General features: G+C 41.7%; 1 protein-coding gene across 1 annotated transcript in view; it reads right to left on the bottom strand.

Moving 5' to 3' along the window:
* Window positions 1–22,464, bottom strand: part of AGPAT3 (1-acylglycerol-3-phosphate O-acyltransferase 3) — a 48,763-nt gene extending 26,299 nt beyond the window's left edge. Inside the window, exon 1 of the mRNA XM_082490222.1 lies at window positions 22,432–22,464. The gene's annotated coding sequence lies outside the window, so the exon portion shown is untranslated. The remainder of the gene's footprint in view (window positions 1–22,431) is intronic.
* Between the last annotated feature and the right edge of the window lie 785 nt (window positions 22,465–23,249).

The raw sequence follows: 23,249 nt of genomic DNA, 5'->3' as shown, positions 1-23,249 counted from the left end.
ATTTGCATTTTGACAGAAGCATAAATCTTCCTTTTTTTCAGGCAACGTGGCAAGAATATCAAATCTTTTCCCTCTCCACAAAAGTAATTGATGCCAGTTGAATTTTTCTTGTTGAACTACAGCATAGATTATCCAACACAGAGTAACAAGAAAATTAAAATGAACATTTTTTATATACTCTTTTCAAAAAGGTCAGACAAAAAGAAGTAATTCTTCCCTGTTCTTAACTGGCTTGGAAGAGATTCTTGCCTTGCACTTAACTTCACAAATGTTAAAGAAATCCTATCTGTGATAGTTCTTTGGTTTCTCCTACTTTTGTTCTCTCTGCAGGTTACTGTTATTGCTTCACAAACACCTTGAATATCGGGGGGCACTGTTGCACCCACCAGCCAGGGTGCTGGCACTGTTCTCATGGCTGCGACGGGCCAGGAGGAGCTCAGAGAGCAGGGGCCAAAGCGCAGTAACCCACCTTGCACCCAAGCCGGCCCCAGACACACCGCTACAAACTCCCCCTCCATTTTATGTGAAGGTGGGAAAAAACAATATAAGTACATATTGTGAGACAGAAATACAACCCAGGTTTTTAGTTTGATTAAAAAAAAATTAAAAAAAAATAAGCACTTCAGTTGCTTAAAATTATGAAAGAGGACTGAGATCAAAATTTACCACATAATCTATTACAAACACGTAATTAACCACAGAAATAGCTGAAGCTGTAAGTTGCCTCAGTGAGTTCTTCTTAATATAGCTGAAAAAAAGGGGCATTTTTATTATTTTGAAGAGCTCAGGACTTTTGCCCCAACTGACTGGAGGTCAAGTCAAGATTTAGCCACCAGGAAACCACATTCTGCATCTAGCAGGTCTATTATTTTCAGCCTTTCCCAACAAGCAAATGCTGATACTGACATTTTCCCATCAAATGTAAGTATTTTCAATTCCTCTTGCGAAGAAAGACTTTTTGCCTTAATTACTTCTGGTTTCGATAGAGCTAGCAGGTGTAGCGAGACTATTTTCTTCATTTCAACTGGTTCATTCAAAGTTGAAAACCCGACTGGGAGTTGAAAAAGGAAAGAGCCTCTTGCAATCTATGAATAAAAAACAGGTGGGAGAAAATGAGGTCTCTGAATTTTAAATGGGGCCAGACTATCCCTGGTACTTACGTCTTGTTTTTCCCCTTATGGTAGACTTCTGCTCTTAAAGTGAACATGTTCTGGCTGTGGCTACTCTCTTTAGTGAGAAGAATACTGTGAAGATTGGATTTTCCGAGTAATTCAATATCCCTCCAAAGCCTTTCATTCTTTCTGAAGTTATTAAGCCAGATAGTTTGCCTGCACAGGTGAAAATGCATTTTTATGGATACAAAAATCTGAAGCTACTACAATTACAATTGGTACCATAAAACAGGATTTGGTCAGATTTATGTCTAGATGCTGATAGCGGCACTTTTTAAGCCTTAAACGAACACTATGGAGAAAACACTAAGAAATATTAAAAGAGTAACACAGTTTGTCATCACTTTGACTCCTGCTTTCCAATTTGAGATTAACATCTGCTTTGGATCTGGTAATTCTCTCAACAGGTCCCAAATCCTGAAGTTTAATCAGGTTAATAAAGTTTTGTTTGTTTTAAGAAAACAGGTTATAATATATTTCAGTGAGAAACTTCAGCATTTCTGTATTTCAATGCAGAATTTACAATTTGACAGATTAGTTGGAGCACCCTTTCCTGGATCACCTGCTCCGATCTGTACAACTCCTAAGTTGCTAAAAATTTCAGAGTGCCTCCGTCTTCATTAAAGAGAGAGGTTCGCTGACAGCAAGTGGCCAGAGCGCTTGCCAGCTAGAAGCTAGTTGCAATGGAAAATAACAAAGTAACTAGCCACAGTAGGTGACTTCTTTAAAATATGAGGAATTTTTTCCTAGATAGCCCAAGTAAATTTTATAACACCAGTAACCTATCACTTTTCAGAGAGCAGCAAAGGGTCACAAGAAGTACGAGTTAAATATTGTTTAAAAAGGCATCGTTTGGAAATCATTGCCTGTTTCCAGACTACTGTACGGTTTCCACAATGTCAAAAGTACATGGCTCCCAGCTGTCCCTTGGAGTCACTTTCCTGAATGGAGTGACATTTTCCAAAGTGAGCCATGCAACTGCAGAACAGAAAACCTGACAAATGGGACTGCCACCACAGAGGTCAACAGTAGGTTCGGTCCAAGAACTGCACAGGGAGAGCACAAACCTCCCTCAATATGGCAGCTTCCCCGCATCCTTATGCAGCCAAGGGCAGGGAGGATGCCCAGAGTGGCAAGTGCTTAGGTAGCTACGAGGAAGGCTAAGATAACCTTGAAATGGAGATAGCTGAATTGCTGAGAGACAAAAGTGAAGTACAGGAACAAAGCAACACAGGGGAGCAGACATCACCACCAGACCATGCTCCCCCCTACAACCTGTACGTTTGAATTCACAACGTGAACAAGTCTTCTATCCATCACTCTCCACCTCCATGCCAGTATATTTAGCATGTTATTTCCCTCCCCTCGCTACATGCAACCACAGGAGTTATTTACGTGTCAGGAGAAATCCTCATCACTTTAATTTTTCCCCCTACTTAGTGAATCCACAGAATAAAATGACAATCTGGTGTTCTGACATCAATTTGATAGCTAGCTACTACCATGCCACAGAGACACAGTCACCACTACAACACTTTGATTTAGTCAGGCAGGAGGAGCTTACTAATTGCCAGAAAAAAACTCTAAACTGGGCTCTTTGTTTCCTAACTCACTGGGCGCAGGAAGGAAGCCTCATCCACACGCACACACACGTCACACTGGCACAGCTCTCTTTAGCAGCTGCCTTCCACCAGATCCGCTGCCTTCCACTAGATCCACTCCCAGCGGACAAGCGAAGCAATCACTGGTCAATCCAAAAATTTCTCAGACCCATCAAGATAGTAAAACTAAAATATCCCTGACTTATCTTGTCTCCTTCTCCACATAAACATCTATTTTCAGAAGTGTAGCTTCTATTATCGATCTCTCGAGAACAACAGTTTTGTTTTTAATTCTCCCCTCACCATGGCAATACGTGTACCATGTAGAAAGATGGTCTATTTAGTAAAGTGCATTTGATGCTATTTCTGAACACAAGATACAAAATAGTATCCTAATGGTTTGCGAGTTTTATTTTTACAGTAATTTCCCAAGAACTCAAGTTCCCATCAATTTTCTGTCATTACAAGCCACTTCTTCAGTTGTGTTTTCTGCTAAAAAAATTTTGAACAAGGGCTGTTATATTTTAAGAACAACAATTTTTTTTCTGACATTTCATTTCATACTATCATTTCTAGTTAGTTTTCTCTGCAAAGCTTCTCCCTCTCTTCTGTGTTAACGTATTCTTTATATCTACACTGATGTCATTTTTGTCATATTACTTACTCCCATATACACAGCCAATTAGTCTCCTCAATCTTTCCTGGATGACAGTTCCTGCAAGCACTTTATGATCTTTGCTGTGCATCCCAAAATTTTGCTTTCTGCTTCTGGTTTTATAAATATATTCTACTGTGTGAGAGTGAACAGAACACACACACGACAGTGATGTGGGGGAAATCATCTTTGAACAACTGCTGATGAACATATATTTCAGACTACAGGAGAAGCGTGAGAAAGAGAGCAAACCCAGCTTCTGATAGCTTCTATTTCCCTAGCAGACTCCTAACGCAGGACATGAGATCAGGTCTTCATATAGACAAGGCCAAACCATGGACACCTGCATACGGTTTGAATCTCTCGTTTCCAGGCAAAATGGCCACCAAAAATAAAACCCATGGGCTGCTTCCAGGTTTACTACAGTTTCAAGGCCACCAAACTTCAGATGTTCGTGTTGCATTGTGAACTGGCCTCTCTCAAGAAGTAGCCTCCAGAAAAAGGTGACCTATGGATCACCTTTGGACATGGACTAATAAGAAGGCATCTCAGCTCCCAAAATTTTGGATATGTATGAAGTCATCTTGGGACACCACATCACAAAGCCCAACCACTGACATAGCTTCTCTTGCCCATTCACCCTCTATCTGTCTGCACTACCCGAACATGGCAATAGCAAAGGAAGACAGTACTAGATCCACCCTGCAGTCATCCTGTTGGGCATGTGCAGGACAGCCATTGCAGATGTACCCTCTGTATTAGGGGGCAAGTCCTACCAGGGCACACACTCCTCCAGTGACAGCTTGCAAGGGTGTAACTCGAAGAGCCCAAACAAAAATGTTGGGAAGATCAAAAACTTGTCACCAACAGCCCTTCACGTTCCCAGAACTTCTTCCAAAAGGAATTAACAGCAAAGCCCGCTCCTCACCAAGGCTTCCCTTCTCTCTTTCTGGACATTAAAAGAGGACACTGATTTGTACTACTGCTAGTTGTATTAACAACATACGTACAGTGGTTCAGCACTTGAACAAGTTGCCCAGAGAGGCTGAAGAAACTCCATCCTTGGACATTTTCAAAACCCAACTGGACAAAGCCCTGAGCAACATAATCTAGCCATGAAATAACCCCTGCTGAAAGCTGCCTCAAATTTAAACGGCACACTCCAGAGGTCCCACCCAACTATATTCTTCTATATTATTTTTATAACAAATGCTTGTAAAATTACAAGCCCTCAATTACAATCTCCATAGAAAAAAGGATACTGAGACCTCATATGTGACCATGGGAAACCATTCTGAGACCTCTTTCCTCCTTGAAATGTCTCTACAGGAAGGTAGGCAATGCACTTTGAGCAATAATAATTAAGTCCAAACTGCCTGAGTTTTCACTCCACTTCCCAGGTGGTTTTTGCAGCCTGCAGTGAGCTTTATGTTGCCATGGCTACTCCAACAACCATTTCACCCCTCCTTTAAAACTAATCACATCACAGCTGCAGTATAGACATGTCTTATCAAGTAACTCAGCCACAGATTCATTTTTTTCTTCTACCACCTCTGCAAATCTAAGATTTGATCTAAAGCAAGTTCATCCCTCTTAAGACAGATGCTAGTTTAAGTATTACTTAGAGCATTTGCTTCGCCGCTCTTATCTCTTTGCTAGCATTAAAATGATGGGTCTCTCTCATTGTATCTTCCGAATTTCAGTGTTAAGTCACATCTCTTTCATATCACAGTCTGACATCATTTGTTTGCAAAGGGCATCCAAATCAGCCACTGGGGACCAAGTGCCCAGGGAATTGCATGTTGCACATCCCCAGCAAAACAAGAACAGTGCCTGCCTCTCCAGACTAGAGGTCTGCAGCAGAGCAACCACTGCAATGGGCACGATCATGATCAGCAAAGTCCCTGAGGTCAATTCAGTTTATGTTCCAGAGTAAAAAATAGTCTGTGTGGTGTTGACAGCTCCTCTTCCAGTCTTTCCTCCAGCCTTTAGTATCTCATGGTTTTTCTAAGCTCCAAATTCAGACCAATATACAGGAATCTCCATTTTGTTAATGCATAATGACTGCTCCGGTTACAGAGAAGAGCTTGAGTAACCAGATATTCAACATTAGAAAGCAGCCTGCTAAAGAAAGGAATTTAACAAGTGGTTCCAAAAAGCCTGGTTCCCTACAAACTTGTATTTTAATGTTGACTGATGTTTTTGCAAGCTCACATCTGTGTAGAGACCCAGATATCAAAGAACACCCAACTTTATGTCATAACATTTCCCTAAGGTGAGACTCTTAACAGCCCCTTTCTCCTCTTTCCAGCTACCTCCAAGAAACTTGTCAGATTTCAGTTATTTTGGAGACACCATCACTGCCGCCCACCAGCCAAGCATGGCTGGAAACCCCTCAATGGGTTAAAAACGTATGGCTGAGGAGAGGTACACAGATAAATGTATTTGAACTAAGTTTTATTTCCATAGTGAAGCAGGCTGAAAATCTGCCAAGCTCAACCTCTTCAAGTCACCAAATTTAAATACACAGCAATGCTATGTTAGCCCGATAAATTCACGATTTATGCACATGGGGCATGGTCATGAAATTCTTTGGGTAACGAGTTTTTAAGATATTCAAGATTTCTACATTTGCAGACACATGAGCAGCAGCCACAGCACAGAAACAACCCCCCAAAATCCACATTGAGAACCCAAAATCCACATTAAGAACAGTGCTCAAAGCTTCAGCTTCTCTGCAAAGTCCTGATTTATTTGAATACTCTATGCTCTTAAAATTGCATGGTTTGGTGCTACAGGTGTGTTAGGAAGACATTGGCTGTTTTAATCTCCAGGCTCTTATCTCATGGACAACTACCCAGTAAATGCAGGACATCCACCTTCTCAGTGCTTCGGTTTAACCCTCTAAATAAAGCAGCAGAGCCTACAGTGGCTTTTACACAAACATGGTGGTATTTCAAGCACAGCAGCCCATAGATTATGGGCACATTATTCGCAGATAATAGGTTATATATATACATATACCATGTCGTGCTTTGTGTGTCGAGTGGTAATCTGCACAGATGCCCCTGGAATACTGAACTGCTCCTCCACCAGGCTCGGGCCCGTTCCTCCTCAACCTCCCTTAATGGTGGTGCAGACCACTGCACTGCACAGGTCTGACAGAGAATGTGCCAGCCAACACGTAACGCTCATCTCCCCCGCCATTTTGAGAAAAGCATCAGTGAACCGGACTAGTATTTAGATATGTGAATAACATACTAAGTATAGATGAGACATATTTTTTTAAATTTATCCCAAGAGTCGCACACCGGTGTGAGGGCCCTCTCTCCCCTTCAGCCAGCATGGACAGCAGGGCCCACCAGCGGAGCGGCGCTCTTCATCCGCTCTGCTGCTCTCCTCAGGGCTGGGGAAATGGTGCAGAAGCACTAACGGATGGCCTGGCTGCTCATTTTTGCCTATTTATCTCCCTCGGAAGTTAATCTTTCTTTAAAACAGTATTTTAATAGGCAGTCACTATGCAGTCTTCTGCTGCGCTACTCTCTGAAGAAAAACACAAACCAAGCACTAACTGGACAGGAGCAGGGCTTAAAACTCACATTTGACCAGTTCAGCATTTACAATGCAGTACTTCCCAGGGCACTTAACCATCCCCAGGGCTTAACCATCCCACTGGGCTCCCCACCAACACAGAACAACCTGCCCCCGCTGCGTGCAAATCACCCCTCCAGCATGTACAAATTAGGAACCTCCAGCTTATTCTGCCTAAAATAACAAACACAACATTTGCTCCAAAAACACAACAATGGCAAATACTAATAAAATCCAAGTGAAGATGAAGATAGACATCATTAGCGCTCGTGTGCTAAACTACTGCTTCAAACACCTAAAACCAAGAGAGCAAAGCCCAATTATAGTCAATAAGCAAACAAAATAAATGGGTAGTGAAATTATGCAGCTCATTAAAACTGCTTGAATGTACATGCAAGTCTAGCATAGGCCTCCCCTCTCTCAATTTGTTTCAAAAACTACTAACCTATTACAGTACAAAATACAACAGTAGCCAAATCTTTGAGATCTGAATTATTTTGCTCTCAACTCAAAGTGTATTCATGAAATCAAAACATTCATGGCAAGTTCAGGTGTTTTGACACAGCACTCAAGCTACAGGGCAGTACTAGGAACGTGGTAAGACCACCAAGTTAAATTACCTTCAGTTCTAATAAAAAGTACAACAATTAATCAAAGTAAATACATGTTAGTATTTCAGGCTCCTTTGGTGGCCAGAAGCTGAAACTCAGAGGGCTGATTTGGCAACAGGAGAAAAAGAAAGAAAAAGGCATTTGTTTCAAACGTTTTGTAGCTTGGAATGGGTCAATTAAAAAACACAAAAAATCAGAGCAGAGGATTCTTATGAGTTTATCCTATATATTAAGTGATGACAAGCACACACAGAATGATAAATCCTTCATGTGCTAAGCCATTCCTTGATTGGTGAAAAAGAACAATTATTTTAGGGTTTCATGTGGCAGGGAGACTTTCCCCGAACAAACTCCCCGACTGGCCAAAGAAGAAAATGTGATGTCTCATGCTCTTAAAATTTCTGTGGACTTTAGTTTTGCACTATGGGTTATACGACCTGTATATACACTGGATTGCTGCAGTGTACCTTGCAAGGCATTCATACCCAAGAGTAGAACAGGCCTACGTGTGCAGACGTAGATGGGCAGATGCATACGAGCCTGCTGGACTATCTCCTACACAGCTGCCTGTAACTTCAGGAGACTGTAAACTGTGGTGGTCCCTTGCACATCCCCCACTGCTGCCTGAGCACCAGCCTTCACTTAGCTACGCAATGCATTTTTAATTTTTTTTTTTTTTGGGGGGTGGGGGGGGAGGGGACGGACGTGGTGGATTTCCTAGGTCATTTCTGAGGTTGGTGGTGTTCTTGCATCAGACACGCAGCAAGGGAGTGAGCCCCAGGCCTGCAGGGTGCCACATAAATCCCAGAGGAACAAAGACGCTTCCCTTCCTTAGACAAATTCCTTAGAGAGTACAAACTAAATTTAGCCCAGAAGGTGACCAAAATACATCGTGTCCAGCAAGCTAATAAGGGTGCTCCAATCCAGGAGAAGCAAAAGATCACAGATGGAATTACAGAAAAACGGGGTTAATCTCTCAATATGCAAAGTTGATTCCCTGCTGAACTGGTGATCTCTGATCTTAATCACCCCAGCTCTGTCTGAGGATATTCTAAGGGAATTGCAGCAGCCAAACTAACACATTTAAGAAGAAAAAAATAAAATAAAATAAAAATTAAAAAATAAAATTAGTCTTTGTAGCGACTTCCTACTGAGCAGACATATGTTAAAAAATTAATATACTGAAATATTTATCAAAGTCAGTTTCCTTCAAGCACCTACAAATTAAAGAGTTAAAAAGAACCAAACCCAACAAAGCCAAAAAAGCACTCTGAAGTAGGCCCATTAGGTCTCAACTATATGTAATCAGAAAGGTTTGAATGAGCTTTCTTTTCACAAACAAATAGATGTTGTCATTAATTTTCTCCTGAACCTTGAGGTTGTTGAAGAAGAGGATCTGACCTAATACCAGTTAATTCCTGCTGTGTGCAGAATTGTAATCTCTCCTGCAGACCAGATCTGACCTGGATTCAAGTAAAGAATTTTAAGAGTGAACAAAATAAGGAAAAAAAAAAAAAAAGAATTACAAGAGATGTACATGCTACTGCTATGTATAACACTCACACAAACTTATATTTGTATCAATACAAAAGCACAACTGATATCAGATGTATATACTACACCCCAATATTGAGTCAAAACATGCAGAATTAATTAAAAACTACACTGTGTTCATGTAGATACCTACCACATGTACTTAGGTAAAAAAAATATTTAGCAGGACAGCTGTTAACATCTTTAAGTTATACATTTCCTGCTTTTTAACATTAAAACTGTAAAGACACTTACATATGTCCCATTTTCTTGAATATTTTGGGGACTAAAGAGGCCAGTAATCACACACATTTTAATTTTGTGCTACCATGCCGTATAGCTGAAAGCTTGCATATCTGCAGATATTCATGGTAAAGCTTAAACGTAAATAAACTCATTAATATTAGAAGTGTGTGCGTACACACACAGAGGATTGCAGGCTTGTAAATAGCACAAGCATAACTGCCTGGAGCAAGCACTCGGCAATAACAAAGCCAAGATCACCCCACAGATTTTTCCATTTATTTGTCTCTTCGTTGCCTTATAAAACAAACAAACAAACAAAAGGACCCATACTTTATGCTGGAGACTTGTTCTCAGCAACATCACATTCCATGAAAAGTTTTCCAATCATAGCCATATTAATTACAACTCCAGCAGGCTTTTCCTTTTACAGTTGAAGTGGCATGTAATTTTTGCACCACAACTAGTCAACAGATTGTACTCGGGTTTCTAAAAGTTGCTATTTGCTCCAGATGCAGCTCGAAGAATTTCCAAGATTTCTTTTGGCTGAAAGTCTTGGACATATGTAGAGACACAGAAATGAAGCCGTCCCAAAAATCTAGGGCAGCCCTGCACTGCTCTTACCTTTCCCAAAGCCCACGCAGACCCGTCACTGTCTGCTGCTCCGCATGGCAAAAAACCCAGGTACACCTGGGCTCCCATCCCCACTGGTCCATGCCACCACCCTCCCAGGCCCCAGCCCACTCATGAGGGGCAGCAACCTGCTGAGCTCCTGGTGGGGGGAAAAAAAACTATGGCAGGCCTTAATTTGCACCTGTCTGAAACACTTCTTTTGAAGTGCTGAAAACTCGTGTGTCCCGCAAACACCCTAAAGCATTGTGAGCCTGTCACAGCCTAACTTTCAAGTTGTATGCCAAGAGAGACAGCCATGTGAACGCTAAACAAGAGCACAAAATAAGAGTGAAAGAAGTTTATAAAGACTCTCAACTGGGAAGACACCATCACCACCTTACCCAACGCATGCTATAGCATCCTTAGCCGCTATGCTCTCAGCTAAATAAAAACATACAAAAACTCAAACAACAGCAAAACCGTGTCCCATGACAACTAAAAGGGACCCAGCATGAATGAGGGAAGGTATTTACCCCTCTCCACATGTTAGTAAGTACGTTACACTCCAAGAGCATTTCAAAAGGACCACCACCCTCCCACCCACACCAAGAAAGCATTTCAGAGGACAAGCCACCGCCGCAGTAACAGCGCAAAATCCAACTTACCAATACAAGTAATAGGCTAAAGCCAGGGCGATGAGCGTAGCGCAGATTCCAGCTAGCAAGCATATACCCGACTGGTTTACCAACATCTTCCCTATTTGTTATTGATTAATAAAACCAAAAAAAAAAGGAGGAGGAGAAATGGAATGGGAAAAATGGACGACGCGAGTCTTGGCTAGGAAAGCAAATCAGTCTTGACATGGAGGAGGGATTATGATGACAAAAGCACATCGAGGTAAATCTGGAAGCGATGCTGCTACTAAAACTGCCTGCTCAGCAGCAGGAAAAAAAAAAAAAAAAAAAGGTGGGTGTCCTCTCCGTTGCGTGGCTTCGTAAAACACCAAACTAAAAAAGCCCCTCTTACTTCAAGAATGAAGGTATAATTGGGGCATAAGTGGACTAATATTTAAAATAGGTAATACTTCTCAATAAATATTACTGTCAGGTGGTGTTGCTGACAAACCAAGCTTTTGCTCTAATCCAATAATCTTCTTACAGCAAATTACCAGGCTACAATCAACTGGATTCGCTCGCATGGTGAGGTACGTATGTTCAGCACTGCCGCTTGACACGTTTTGGTTTTTTTTTTAAGAGCTGACAAAAGATTTTAACAAAATCTAGATTTTAACACAGAGGAACCCCCTGCCCCACCAAAGACTGTCTCCATGAAGAGCAAACGCAAGGCTTGAGAGAACATCACGGCAGAGAAAGGCTTTGGTCTGCATCCAGAGTACAGTCCCTGGGGGGCAGAAGGACCGCTCACCTTAGCAGCATAATGAAGGGACACCTTTGAACTGCACAGACTAAAGAAAGGGGCTCTTCAGCCAGCTGGGGAGCAGGGTCCCGGGTGCTTTGCTCAGAGGGGGACTTGGGACTAACCACTGCCCTTAGCCCTTCCCTGCAGGCCTCAGAGGAGAGCTCTACTCAACTAAAGACAATGGTATTTTTTTCCTCTCTTCTGCCCGCTCCAAATTCAGGGCTTTTGGGAGGCCTGAGTCACATCAGGCACACTCCAGGAGCTTGGTTAACAAAAAGGAGATACTAGAGCCTAGAGAGGAAAGAAACAAGGTGGCAGTGGTAACACCTTACCCAGGCAGCAGGAACACAGTGCCACTCGTGTGATTAAGGCTCAGGGGCCCGTCCGCTGTTCTGCGCCATAATCTGGACAGTCCAGATAAAGAGAGACTTGAGGCCATGTCCGCACAGGGACACAACAGTCAGACTGAAGACTGTGATTCCCGTTCACCTAACATTACACCAAGACAGCTTTTCCTGCAGATACAGTTTTCAATGGCGTAACTGATCCTCACCTGGTAAGAGTTAGGCTTCTAAAAGAAAGATGAGGAAACAAAATCCAAACAAAATATAGCTTAAAGACCAAAAAAAAATAAATTAAAGTGGTAGTCACATTCCCCTGATGCTCCCATTTTCTGACCAAACTTCAGCAACAGCACTACAGAAAGCTATGGCATCCTGTTAGTTCCTCTTAAACCCTTGGCTGCCCTCAAAGTGGAGTCACAAGAGATTTTAGGAGACTTCAATAAAGTGGAAAGAGACAGTACAAAAACACTTAAGATATAATAAACAGAAAGTTTTTACATTCAAAGAAACAGACAATACTTGGATCTATTTGGCCAAAAAGGAAAAAAACAAAAAGGAGACTGTGAATTTAAAAATCACAGCCAAATAGGAGATTTTACCTGGCATGAGCAGAGCTGGGTGGAAAAAGGATAGAGGCAGTTCCCTCTGAGTTTAAAAGCACACACAAAATAAATATGACATACTCCAGAAAGTGGTGAATTCCAAGGGTTCATTGGAAACCAACTTCTAAACCAGGACAGAAGCGTCACAGCATTCATGAATTAAAGGAAAAATTCATGTGGTCTCTATGCACCAAGTCAATAGGTCCTCCTGCCCTCTTATATCCTGTGCAAAGTCCAGGTTTATTGTAAAACCTCTTCCTATAGCTCAACCACATTTCTCAAGTGACTAAACAGATAAAAGTCTTACTACTATCTACATCTTTGTCAGTGAAGGAGATAGCTTGCAGCTAAATTCCTTGCTTGGGAATAATCAGTTTTTGTGGAGTCCAAAGGAATTCTAACTGATTGTGTTCCCCAATCTCATATTGAGACTACTCACACTGTTTCTGTTCTCAATTACAGAAATAAGATTATATTAAATTATCTTAAAACAAACCCCCAAACCCAAGAGACAAAAACACATCTAGTTCACAGATGACAGGAGGGTTCCAGACGTGTAGTCTGTAAAGTCGCAGTTGCAGTGTTTTTGCAGGTGAAGCTCAATCACAGGCTTCCAGGACAACTGATCAATACTTTTCCAGTGCACAATATTCATTACAGAAAATGCATATAAAGGAATATGACTGGGCAAAGGACAGCCTCAGGATTTTGTAAATAAAAACCAAAACCAAAGTAGCAATTAGCAAGAGGTCTCATTTGGAAAAAAAAAAATAAATAGGATATTGCAATAATTGCCTATATTTGGAGCAAAGCATACTTGGTATTTCTATTATAAACGCAATTCTAAAATTATAGTGCTGGTATTCAAACAGTGATTCCATAATACCAGCCCTTACATAACAAACAGAAAAGGAGTTATCTAACAGAAGCCCTATTAGTACAAAATTATTTGAGTAATAGGCCTCTTGTATTGTATAAAATAGATCAATGTTATGTAATTATATAATGTTGCCAATCTTAGTCTCTGATGATTAAGAAAAACCTCAGTAGTGTCTACTCATCTCTAAGACTACACAAAATGCTCCTCTTTGCTCCAAGTGGTTGAATTTTCAAGGCAAGTGGGAATTCATCCTTTGTACTCTGATAAAAATAAACTACAAAAGAAATTTCAGGAGTGTGAGTGCATCTATGCACCAACCTGTGAAACCTAGGGACCCATCTCCTTCTAGATAAATTTTATGAATCTGGAAAATGCTTTGTGGCACAGTTTCCTTACTTATTAAAACAGGGGTGCAAAATAAAGGATAAACAAGAAAGTCTCATCTGTGATCATCTGAGATCAGTGTTATAAGAAAAATGATATACTTTGCTTTCTGGATAGAAAATTATGCAAAAAAAAAAAAAAATCAACCCTCAAACATAAGAAACAAAGAGAGCCAACAGGAGATATCTGTCAATATCCAAATGTGCTGTGGCTGAACAAGGAGAAGCTTCTGACTGCTGCTAAATGAAGTCTCAGCAAACACCGTATGCGTGCCTACAAGCCCCTATCCAAGTTCAAAGCTTTTCTCTGAAGTACTGCATACTAATTGGGAAGAAAATGGAAGTCTGTCTTTTGAGAATTGCTGAGCTGCTTTAAGTATAAAACACTACCTTCTGCAAAAGAGGAGCAATATGATTTATTCTGTGATTGCATCCACAGTAAAACATGATCACCGGTGCAAGTGAACGGGCAGGAGCAGGTAGGCGCTCGGGGCTGTCCGGTAGGAAACCCATCACCTCCCTCCTACCCGCGCCTGAGAGCAGGCTAGGAAATGCAAGACTCAGCACATTGGCTTGTGTTGCTTATGCCTCGTGCTTCTGCTTCAGCTTTTGCTACCACAATCTGAACTGCCAGGATAGAAAAGCTTAAATAAATACAATTCTTTTTTACTGTTATTATTAAATAAATAAGTGAATAACACATAAAGCACAGGTCCCAGATGACGCCAAATCTATCAACACACTCTAGAATCACAGCTGCAAAACCAAGGAGGCACAGCAGGGAAGTTTTCCCCTGTAACTGCTCTGCTATACTAAATCCAGAAATTCCCCAGAAGAGCATTCACATTATTTCACCCTACAACTGTACCTCCAAACTGCAAACTGCTCACAGCTTACCAGCAATAGACAAAGGCTGCTCTAAAAGATAGCTGAGAAGCAGAATATATGCCACTCAATTGTAACTTTACAGTCCCCGGCCTTCTTGACGGATTTGTGACAAGTGAGAAAGACCAACCAGCCTACTGTCACCAGACTGACATTTGTCATATGGACAAGGATACCTCCTCTAGACACTTCTTTATAGGAAGTCTATGCTTCCACCAGCAAATCTCCCAGGGTCCAACCAGGGAAGGAGGTGAGGGCTGCGTGGAGGGGGAGGGAAGACAAAAGTCGCTGTTCTGAAGTATCTGGGTTTGGAAGATCTCCGTCACAAGGGAGACAGAGAGAGAAGTAAAAATACTAAAATCAGAAGCAGTAGGTGTTCTGCTGGGCGACTGACACTTACTGAGGCAGCTTAAGATAAAACCTCATTGTTTTGCAGTCAGGAAGGAATAATAGGAGAAAAACGTGGCTTGGAAAACCAACAGGTACACAACCCAGACAGTTCCTCAGTCAGTTCACGTGAGCCTAATTGGCAGCCTGAATTGCACTGGGGAGCTTGATCCTGCAGAGGAGGAGGAGGAGGAGGAGGAGGAGGATGTTCAGTGCAATGCTGCTTCGTACAGTGCTGTGTGCTGTCTGCTATTCACAATCCAAAGGGTAAAGAAAACAAGGAAGGTAGAGAGCAGTACCGCAGGGCAGGGGCCCACATCACCCCCCTTCTTCCTTGTACAGGATCCAACTTTTATCCTCTTCCCTATCACCTTGGCTGCCATCAACAGTGTGTTCCTACCTGAACACAATGGCTATACTTCTTTGGGGTTATTTCACTGACAAATATTTCACAAGGCCGTTATCAGTCTGAATTCATAATTATCCTTGTGGTCAGATCTCTTTTTCCATACACACAAAAGCAGCTATCTTTCTAAAAAGACAGGGCAGACTATCAAGCAGACTGATAGCAAAAGCAAATACATGCCGGACAAAGTTTTTTATTGTGTGTTTTCAGACACAATTATACCAGTTCCTTCTGGCCTGAATACCAATACTGGCAGCAGCCACACACCACACCACACAATCTTTTCAGCGTAAATGGAAAAAACTCCACTCTGAACAACATGAAAAACAAACAAACAAACAAACCACCACAAAGTGAAAAAAACTTTTCTCTACTACACAAATTTGAAGACAACATTTTGAATGCAAAGCTGAACTCCATGGGCATGAATGTGTGCTTTTGCACATAGTGAAGTCTTTATAAATTACAACCAGAACACTTTATAAATGCAGTATCCTACTCATTCAAAAAATCAACTTAGAAGTGGGAAGTCTCCATGCTATTAAAGTTCAGGCTCTTGTTGGCCATTCAGCTGGGAAACTGAAGGGCAGCTACTCTACGAACAGCCCTTCTATTTTAAAATCTGTGCGAGAGAAAGACCTGAAAAGAAACATCTACAGCTCTCCCCAGTTTTCAAGATCTTCCATCTCCTGGTAGCTTTGCATCCTGTTGCTGAATAAGCCTCCTGTAGTGTATATAGTTAATTAAACCATTTTGAATTCTGCAGAGCAGGCACCCTTGTATGGTAACATGCAGAGTCTTTGAAAGATGCTGCCTACAAAGATCAGAAATCCAGGACTGGTTAGCATTGTCGCAATTTAGTTTCACTTGTTCAGCTTCTTCTGAACAGTAGCCTTTTAACACAATGTTTGAGAGGGAGGTGACCTAAATATCCTTTAAGTGAAGGCTGTACGGATCCTGGAAGTGACTGGCCTGCTAGAAATTCATGCCTGCCTTGCACCAGCAAAATTCAGACAGCATGAGGGGTGCTCCGCAACTGACAGCAAAAGCTCGGGAGTTTTCAGACGCTCTCTGCTCTTTTTATCATCGTCTCATGTAAACTAGCTCTGACTGGACCTAGACAAAAAAAAACATTAAAATAATTCGGATGCTGTGAGTGCTTTCCTCAGTCCTACAGGTGTCATAATACTGATACTAATCTGACCATGGCAGATTTATCAATGACCTAACCTGAGCCAGCTGGGTAGCTGCCTGCGTGGAAATTTCTACATCTCTGTACATTCCACTGCATCGTTTCCACTTCTGTCAGAGACACACAAGATCACTGGAGCAGAGGATGTTTTCTGTTAGCTGGCACAGTTATAAAGCACTGAAAGAAATGTGAAATGTGAAATCATAGTATAAAAGTGGGCACTCGTTTCTCTTGGAGCTTGCAGCGTTTCAGAATAGTTGGATTGACAAGTCAAAAATCACTCCCCATCATTTGAAAAATTAGAAGCAAATTAGTAAACAGAGGTGTTATTGTAGCAAAGCCTCACATTCAAAAGAGCCTGCCATACTCAAATTCTGGATGTCGCTGTTGCTAGCTTGGCACTGCTCTTCAAAAACTCCTCAGTCAGGCAGAGTAATGGTTTGAGATGCAGCATTTATGCTCTTATGATTAATTTTTATCTGCCAGAATAACCCTTAGCTCATCTGCAATTGTATGCCAAAAAAAATCAGATATTCAAGGATGTTAAAGACTGCCTGCAGTTCAATGCAATGTGTTAATATAGAACACATTTATAGACAATAAGTCTAGCAAACCAGGCTAGCTTCATTTAAAATAAACAAACAAGCAGACTGGTCTAATTACCAGAACTAATCTAAAAGAATCAATGTTTCTCCAATCAAGACATATAACAAGAACCTTCTTGCTATTTACTCAGCAATGTATAATTGCTTCTTGAGTCTGCAGTCAGTGCTGTTCACTTTCAAGCCCATTAAACATGAATTACTTTTGATTCATTCTATTTAAATTTCTTTTACCTTAACTATAATAAGCCAGATTTTGGAAATACCTATAATAATTGAAACTTCACTGCATTAATAAGAAGTATTTTTCTGTAACTAAGTTCATTACTTCCAGGCGACCGGGAGCTTATCCCATGCCTGGTTTGACTGATCGTTCCCAAGTCCATACTCCCAGGCACTGCTAGAGCCTCACTCTTAACTCATGCTTAAGGTCAGCATGTCCTAAGGTTTGCTTGTGTAACTGCTTTTACAGTTATTACTCATCCCAGGTCTGTACCAACAAGATATATCTTAAGCTAAACTGTTTGTTTTTTTGTTTTTTTTTTTTTTTAACTTTAACTTTTCTTTAGAATTTTTTAGCAAATAGATGATTTCCATAGACTCGCTTAGGGAACAGTGTCCTGGTTTGAGGGAAAACAGAACCAGTTTTGTTCAGTAACTTTGCTTCTTAGCTGGGCCTCTTCTAACTACTGAAATTAACTGCATATTGTGCAGACAGTGTTCACTCTCTCAGAGTGATAAGACCTATGTCTATAGCTGATGCCCAGGCATGGGATGCAGAGAGGCTCTTGCTTATACTTATTGCTATAATACCCAAGGCCAACCAACTTTGTTATTTGCCCTGTTGGGGGGCCGGAAGCGGAAAAGCATAGTGGGGTCCCACCTGCAGGGAGGAGTGGACAGGACAGGTGACCCAAAACTGACCAACAGGGTATTCCATCCCATCTGCCTCATGCTCAGTATAAAAGCTGAGGCATCAAAGGGTCAACTCTCTCTTTCTTCAATGGCCGACGAGGAGGACTCTGTCTGTTCGTCTGCCTTTGATCCCGATCCTGAATGCGGATCCGGAATCCAGTTCCCCTCCATCACCGAGTCCAGCCTGGGACTGCCCCAGTGCCAGCCGGTGTTGTGACTGTCATCCTGGGAGCTTGATACAGTTTTGTATATATATTTTGTATATATTTCATTATTTCCTTTTATTTTATTATTAATATTTCATTGAAGTAGTTCAGTTTCTTCTAAACTCATAAGACTCTTTTTCCTCCTCTGCCTCTCTCTTTGAAGAGGGGTAGAGGGGAGCATCTGTCAGTCTCATCTGGGGTCCCCCATGTCCCCAGCAGCCGATTTGGACAAAGAGCCTTAGCACAGTAGTACCTGCAACTGGGCTGTAAGCTTATGTTACCAAATATCCCAGCGGTACGCTGGTCCACAGTCATAAACAGTGAAGATGTTTTCCTTCTGGGGCACACAATAACAAGTGGCATTGCCATATCTTCAGTACAGGAAGAAAAATTACATGAAGAGATGCTTAGGGCTTTTGCTCCCATCTTGCAATACAGATCCAAAGTACTCAGATGATTTCTTACTGGGTAAGGCAAAATCTCACAAAGCCAGGGCAAGGAGTATCCGCGCTGAGAGCCATCCAGAAGGGACCTGCAAAGCAAGCTACCACAGCCAGGCCCTGTGGTGAAGGATGAGCAGCCCACGCTGCTGTTCACCCGGCCAGCTCCAACACATCCACCCATTCTCCACCACGGTTACAACATAAGCAGTTGCCACAACAATCCTGGCAGCTGCATCACCTGCTCACACTCTGCACTGAGGTTCCTTCTCTCTGTTGTTCTCCATACATCGTGGCAGGAGCGAGGCTTGTTTTAGTTTTAGAAGGGTGTCCTTTGTTTGCCAGCTGTTTTCAATCACAAATGTATTTGGTTGTGTGATCTCCAACTCCTTGGTCTCAGGCCAAGCCACTCTTGCGCATCAGGCTACTTGCCCCATTAAACTTGAACACCACAACCAAGTTGGAAAGGGAGGCTCTCTTAAGGAGGAGACACGGGCACAGAGATTGGGCAAATGAACCCTTGATACAAAACTGGCCTTGCTGGTAAGGCATAATAATATTGTCCCGAAACACACACTGTGACAGCATTCATATTCCCATTTGTACTTTCTGCTGCTTTGGAAAATACTGTCAAAGGTCCTGAATGTGTGGCCTTCGCAACTTAAAAAAAACGTGAAAACAACAGCTCCCATGGCAACATTGGCATTTTCAAAACAATTATAAAAGACTAAGAGTAAATGACATTATAGCTTCTTATAAAGCACTTTTAGTTTGGATTGTTTTTTCTTCTGAAAAGAAACATCCATAGGAGATCCACTTGGACCTTGATTTCTACCAGTTGACCCCCTAGCTAGAAGTGGTCCCTGTGCTGGCCCAGAGCATTGACCACCCCAGCAGGGATGAACAGTGCTGGGTCCCACGCACAAGTGTAGCCAGCATTGTCCAACCAGGCTGCTCTTTCCCTAAGCTTTCTGGGGAGCAAAGCTTAGTGGGGCGTAGTTCGAGTGTTTTCAAAGATCGAGAGGGCCAAGTGCTTCACAAAACACCGTTGTCATGCTCACTTCTTCCAAATAAAAACCACACCAAGGAGAGCTGATCTTCTGATGCCCGCCTCTTATATGTGGGCTGAGTAGTTAGAGGAGACATACTGAAGTCAAGGAGATGGAAACAATATTCGCCTCGTCCTGAAAGAGTTCAGAGCAACACCTTCCATGTTGTAGAAGAGTGCCCCATGCTGTAACGCACCTAACACACCCAGACTTTCTCGAGTGTTTCTAGACTACCAAGAAAAAACAGTCCTTTCTCATTTTCATGGTGTCCCAACTCAGTGCACTATCTATAAAGAACTGATAGGAGAGAACATTGCTTCTTCCGCACGTTGTGCAAAATTGACTCTTAGCTTAAAAAACACACTGCACCAGACTAATGGTGGGCATCATATCTCTGGTAGTAGCTTTTCAGAACATCAGTTTGACAGTGAAGAGGCCTCTGTCTTATGGGCTTTGAAATAGCCCATTACCACAGCCTCCACATTGGTAAATTAAAGATGAAAGCAGAGAATGTAACTGGTATTCATTCTCATGTACTTTACATTTCTCCTTGCTTGAACTACGGAAAACTCTTGACATTGTGACTGCTTTTTGGTCTAGCCTGCTGGCTAGTGCTTCACAAGTGCTTTGCAATGATTTTTTTTTTTTTTTTTCTCTGTGGCCTAAGTTTATATGAAAATTGAATCTTCCAGCAATTGTTACAAATTGTAATGCTGGCAAGTCTAGGAAAGAGAAATCCCTTCATGAAGATACACAATAAGGACAACAGCAGCAGATGATACCTATAGGCCCCCTGCCTATGCATAAACCCCAACAGAAGGGGACAGCTGCTATGGCAAATGCTATCATAACTTGGCCTTCCCGTAATTCAGTCCCTCACCTCCTTGACTGCATGCCTGTTGGTACCAGTTGTGCTACGGTTCATGAAATGGAGATTTGTTCTGCAGAAGCACCCACTGGGACGCTGAAAAGCTCTCAATAAAATTTCTCTGATCCATATTAGTATCTATCGACCTGCTCAGGATTTATCTTAACAATCAAGAAAGTGAAGGCTGAAGGAATTATTCATGGGATTATTCAACTCATGCATCTTCCAGCATGGCCATCTACTTCGTTCAGAACATTTCATTTCCAGATTATTCCTCCTTGCAGGTTCTAGCGACCCCACATAAGACACCCAGGCACACACTACACAAGGGGCACAGGCACCAGGTTTGGCAGCCTGCAGGGCTGGGTACAAGAAGCCCAAGTTCTCTCTTCTCCAAACAGAAGCAGAGCTTGAAAATGCAAGAGGTGTGCACAATTCATAAAATCCTGCCCCCCAAGCATATTTTAGCTTCTCAGTAACACTCACTTTGATGGCCTTTCCAGGCCTTACACACAAAGAAGAAAAGAAAAAATTGCAGCTGTGTAAGCTGAAAAATATGCTACAAAACAGCAAATGCGTAAAAACAGACATCCACATATTTCTGGGGCATTGCTCTCACACCAATGGCAATGAGCCCGGGCAAACGCATTTTGCAGAACGGGGTTTGAAAGTAGCTGGTCACCATGACACTGTAACAAGGCTACTTTCATGAATCAACCTACTGGGTTTCCCTCCACCCACCAAAGCTGCAGATAGTCAGTATTAACCAGATTCAGCTGCAATAACTGATTTTGGAGGGTAAAATTTTGATCCGAGAATATCTGAGGCTTGCAGAAAGTGGTTATTTGCCCACCTAATATGATCTGGGATAAATTATTTAGCTTCCTCTGTAGCAGGAAGATGTACATCTTCAGAAGGTATGTAACTTTGCATGGGGTCAGAATACATGCCCTGAACACAGACTGTGGCTGATCCAGTATGTACTACCCTGTGAATCAGAGCTTTGAGAAATATCTCACAGAAATGAAAATTTCTTGGGACACTACTTGTCCTATAATAGGCCTTCAAAGGTTACAGAATACTAAAGGAACACTCTGGGTCTTTGCAAAATCACCAAAAGTAAATTACTTTCCTATAAAAAAACCCCTACTAATAGCCCATGAAGGGGCAAGGTACCAGAGATCATCATTAAAATGTCAACATCTGACACTAACCACTCCAGGGTTTTAAGATCCCGTCCTGGAAAAAAAACTGTCCTATTGCTGTGTCAGTGGGGTCTCATCAGCTTTCTACTTTTGCTGTCACTGTTTTAGGAGAGACTACAAAAAAGATGCATAAAGAAGGAAGTTTGCTGCTATAACTTAATATTTCCATATCTGGCTACTGGACAAAATTTAAGGATGTTTGGATTCAAAGCAGCCTAAGATGACCCCAGAGTCAGCATTCAAGAGATTTCTAAGAACTCTACAAAGGAGGTCCTTCCAGAACTGCAAGGCCACAGTTCCCCTTCTATATTTAAGGGGGGAGGAGACAGTTAAGTATTTCTAGAGTCCTCTGGAGATTTATTTGTGGTTAAGCCTTTGCTGCAATGATTACCAACAGATATAGCATACATGAGAGAGCAGGAGCAAACACTACGCAAGCAACAAGCTGAAGCGTTGGTTTTGTCCCTAAATTAAAATTCTCAGAGTGGGAGACTTTTGACGCCTCTCCCAGCAATTCATACAGCTCTATGAAAAGAACAGGATTTGCACCCCCCTTTTTTTTTCTAAAACCATCTTATTGCTACAGACAAAACGCAAATACAGAAACGTGGGGGAAGATTTCTTTCTTACCACCACCACTGGGGACCACTTCTGGCACCTGGCAACACTCAGAGCGACAGGAGAATCCCCATCTCCTCCCTCCAGGGAAGTACCACTGTTTATGTTTCAAGAGATTTGCTTTCTCATTTGCCTATAAGCAAAAAAGACATTCTTCAATGAATGAAGGTAAAAATATTTTGTTTAGAAGCAAAATACAATGCAAACAACATGCAGCTGCTAACCCAGGCCACAAATTCTTTCACTCAAACTCTTCTTATTAAATTACCCATCTTTCTCTTTTCTTTGGGGAAAAAAAACCTTCTTTCCATGTACTAATACTACACTCTGCTCCACAGGTACCAACTACTATTGCTTTCAGAGGGTCTAACTGGCACATATCAATGAAATTGAAAGCAAGTGTTCTCAACTTACATTTAGTAGTGAAATTGCAGCTTCTATTCAGAACAGAGAAAGGCCTTGCATACTCAAGAACTAGCCTACTTTTCCCAGCTTTACTAATCAGCATAACAAAAGGTATTTCTTTTACCTACAAACCTTGTCTTGATAGAAGTCATTGAAAATGAAGCAGAAGTAATTATCCACTCTCAAAACACACACTTAATCCCTATATTTTATTAAGAGCTGTTTTTATGATCGTGAAGCAATTAAGTTAATCATTATTTAATTTTAGACTACTGAACTGGAGATTTACTTCAGACACAAGCTCACTTTCCACATAATTTAGTCTCAGTAATTAGAGATGTACTTTACCCAGAGGTGGCTTGTTTAAAGCGTGTTATCTAATTTCACAAGCCTTATGCCATGGAAGTTTTGTGCAGAAAACTACA

Source organism: Vanellus vanellus (assembly GCF_965231255.1).
Source record: "Vanellus vanellus genome assembly, chromosome: 1".
NCBI lineage: Eukaryota > Metazoa > Chordata > Aves > Charadriiformes > Charadriidae > Vanellus > Vanellus vanellus.
The sequence above is the reverse complement of the archived record's forward strand: the minus strand, read 5'-3'. Positions and strand labels throughout refer to the sequence as shown.